The sequence below is a fragment of the Salvelinus sp. IW2-2015 genome, unplaced genomic scaffold (genome assembly GCF_002910315.2).
Source record: "Salvelinus sp. IW2-2015 unplaced genomic scaffold, ASM291031v2 Un_scaffold5206, whole genome shotgun sequence".
In the NCBI taxonomy this organism is placed as follows: Eukaryota; Metazoa; Chordata; class Actinopteri; order Salmoniformes; family Salmonidae; genus Salvelinus; species Salvelinus sp. IW2-2015.
This window is the reverse complement of record NW_019946472.1, coordinates 36,563-40,293: the sequence shown is the minus strand read 5'-3', so window position 1 is coordinate 40,293 and position 3,731 is coordinate 36,563. Positions and strand designations below refer to the sequence as shown.

Genomic DNA, 3,731 nt, shown 5'->3' with positions numbered 1-3,731 from the left:
GAGAGGGAGAATAGCGAGGTCAAGGAGTGTGGTTACCTTGTATCAGGCGAGGCAGCCATGGTAGAAAACAATGACAGCGGTCCCGTTTCTCCGGTCCTGCCGTCCTGTTGTTGTTCAGGGTCTGTATCTGGTGGGAGAGCGGACGCCGCGCTACGACCACACGCTCCCCTGCGTTGGACGCCCCCTTCCTCAGCAGCTGGGGGCTGTGCAGGGGGCTCTGAACCACCCCAGGTGACATGGCGGCATATTGGGGCTCTCTTCATTGAGCTCCATGGGGAGTAAGAACCAGAGAAGGTTTTGGGGGGCCGTTCCTCCGGTGTGTTGGGGGCAGTCGGTTGCTGGTGCTGCAGGGCGGACATGGCGATGCCGGTGTTCGGGCGTTGTACATTGATAGCGTCTTGCCTGGGTGACGGCGTACCGTATCCCCCGGAGCTGACGGGGAAGGTCCCTCGCGGTGCTCCGTACGTGGTGGTCTCCAGGAGGTGTGAGAATGGGGCGCTGTGGGTCTCCTGCCCAGGAACTCTCCCATCCTGGGGCTGAAGGTTGAATGAGGTAGGGGGCTGCTGATGCATCGTGTGGGGGTCCATGGCCATGCTGCTCATCCCCTGGGTCATGTTCTGCATCCCCTGCATGTAGAGGTTGTTGGAGTGGGCCGAAGCTGTTGGCGCGGCCTCTAATGCGCTGCTGAGCGGCTAAGGCGACTCCGGGCTGCTGCTTACAGTGGAGCACCACGGCCGGACAGGCCGCTCGGGCCTGGCCCAGATTAGTGGCTATAGAACGGACGTCATGATCCTCCATGACCCCCAGCATAGAGGTGAGTCAAAGCCCTGCTGAGTAATAAGCGATGGTGCTGTCCGCCAGACCTCGGCTCTGAGGAACGCCAGGAAAACCCCGGGTCCACCATCCTCTTGGGATCCATATTCATCGCCGCGGCTAGGGTGTGTTGTGTTGTTGTGACCATTGGGCAGAGCCGGGTCGTATCCCGGGTCGTAGGGTTAGGGAAGCCTCTGGGATGCTACAGCACCGTAGCGCTGGAGGGAACCGTCCATGTGTCCGTGCTGCTGGGTAACTGGGTCCACCATGAGGCTGGTGGCTGCGGCAGCCTGTCCAACACCGACCCGGGGGTCCAACGGGAGGCTGTAGATGGCACTGTAGAGGGGAGGGTGATAAGCGGAGAGAGAAGGGAGAGGCTGAGGCTGGGCCGCAGCGTAAACAGGAAGCGGGGGCTGGACCCCGTAGCAGGCAGGAGATGGAGCCCTGCAGACACCAATGCTGTGCTGGAAGTCTGGGATCATCTTGGCTTCCCGGTACGACCGGCTGAGCTCGTTGTGAGCGGGAGAGGGAGGAGGAGGAGGGGGAGGGCCTGGGGCATGAGTAGGAGCTGGGAGGGGAGGGGCGGACCTGGCGTGTCCTTGATCCCAGGCATACCCAGTAGAAACACCAGCTCTAAACCCCCCTCGTCCACCGGTGAGCCCGGACATCCCATAATGCGACGCTGATCTGTTAAGCAGGTGATGCTGCTGCTGGTTGGCCCTATATAAGGAGGAGCTGTCTTCAGGACGACGAGGAGATAAACTCCTGGTCGTAGCAGTAGTAGTAGTCATAGACGGGGCTGTGTTGTCCGGCGGGAGTTCAGGCTGGTAGTAATTCTGTTGAGCTGGAGGAACCACAGAAGAAGCCCTGGCTGCCATCATTTGCCTGAGATAGAGGCTACTCAGCTCGGGTACTGAGTTCTTCCTCACCAGGGTGTGTGGAAGTGGTTGTCCGTGTCTCTCTGGGTAGAGTTGGTAGGTCTGGTATGGGTACATGGCTTCGTCCTTCTGAGGTAAAAAGTCTGAGGGAGGGGGGCGTAGTTCGGGAGGCAGCTCGTACCAGACCCCGTCCTCGCCCCCTACCAACGCCACAGAATTCCTGCGCCCCTCAATTGTGACGGCGTCTTCGTTTACGACAGAGACTCTGTCGTTCCCCTSTGTCCCTAAACTGTCCCTCACTAGTCCATCCGAGTCCCGGACCGGAGGGGTAACTGTTCTCCCCTTAAGGCTGTGCTATCATGTAGCTCCACACAGCCGGGCTATCACTAAATTATTCACACCTGGAAACAACGCCATGAGGAGGCAAATGAATGGGGACGTGACAAACACACAGCCACTGTGTATACACACACACACACACACACACACACACACACACACACACACACACACACACACACACACACACACACACACACACACACACACACACACACACACACACACACACACACACACACACACACACACACACACACACAACAACACACACACACCACACACACAACACACAAACACAACACACACACACAAAAACCCACCTTGTAAGGCCTGCTATTTCATTTTACCGTGAACCCAGAGACCATGCGTGTACTGGGCTGGTGTCACGTTCACATAGGATTGTGGGTAAACTTGGGGTAAAAAAAAACATGCAGTAGTCACGGAGGTACAATGGAGGAGGAGGGGTCAGGGTAATCCAATCAGGTTGATCCTTTTTTTCTGGCAGGAAGGAGGGTTCAGTTCACTAGCCTCTCCTCTCTCTCCTCTCCTCTCCTCTCCTCTCCTCTCCTCTCCTCTCCTCTCCTCTCCTCTCCTCTCCTCTCCTCTCTCTCCCTAAGCACAGCAGTGAAGGATTAGAGTCCAAATAAAACCTGCTTAAAGGGATACTTTGGGATTTGGCAATGAAGTCCTTTATCTGCTTCTTAAAGGGATACTTAGGGATTTTGGCAATGAAGTCCTTTATCTGATTCTTAAAGGGATACTTTGGGATTTTGGCAATGAAGTCCTTTATCTGCTTCCCCAGAGTCAGATGAACTCACGGATACCAGTTTTAATGTCTGTGTCCAGTAATTGAAAGGAAATGTGAGGTCTTTGCAAGCCAACGCGAACTAGCGTTAGCGCAATGACTGTAAGTATATGGCATCTACTAGCATTCTGCCCCCTGTGACATGAACCAAACACCAGTAACGGGGTTAAAAAACAGATCGATGCAGTTACATATCRGGATAKTATTTTGRACGATATATCGCAATATTATTTTATTATTTCCCAACGGGTAGTTTTTCCATCTATAGCGTGTTCTCATCTTCTTTTTWAAAAATGGTTATAAATTAAGCCAATATGTTTTCAGCACTTTTATTTCCATGACAGGTCAAAACTCGTTTTTCTCCTGGGTCTCTTGTCCCTCTGCAGCAGACATGTAGCGAGCGATGTGTTTGGAACATCACATCACGGCATTGAACTGCAATACGCATAGAATCGTGAGAGTCGCAATACATTTCGTATCGGCAACTAAGCATCGTGATAATATCGTATCGTGAGGTCCTTGGCAGTTCCCAGCCCTACCAGGTACTACAGTGTAGTGTACAGTCTGATACTGTAGTGTACAGTGTAGCGCTAGCTAGATATAGTACAGTACAGTGTAGTAGTACATGATACTCTAGTTTTCCCTATACCCATCACGAGGTTGCTACAACCTAGCCTATGAATTACAGTTTACAACGTAGGTGCACACAGGTCGAGAGACAAATTTGAGGTGACAGACAGTGACACACGGACAGACAGTGACATTCTTGCCTGCATCTAGCTGATCTAGGGTGTAATCAGTAGTCTAACAGTTGCAAAAGAGAGTTTATATTGGGCAAATTCAGGTTTATCCCCGTTTTGTTCCGTTTGCTTCCGTTTAAGAAATGTTTTTCA

General features: G+C 53.0%; 1 pseudogene; it reads right to left on the bottom strand.

Annotated features, from left to right (window-relative positions):
* Nucleotides 1-36: 36 nt before the first annotated feature.
* On the bottom strand, nt 37-2,398 carry LOC112078062 (uncharacterized; annotated as a pseudogene).
* Nucleotides 2,399-3,731: the final 1,333 nt, after the last annotated feature.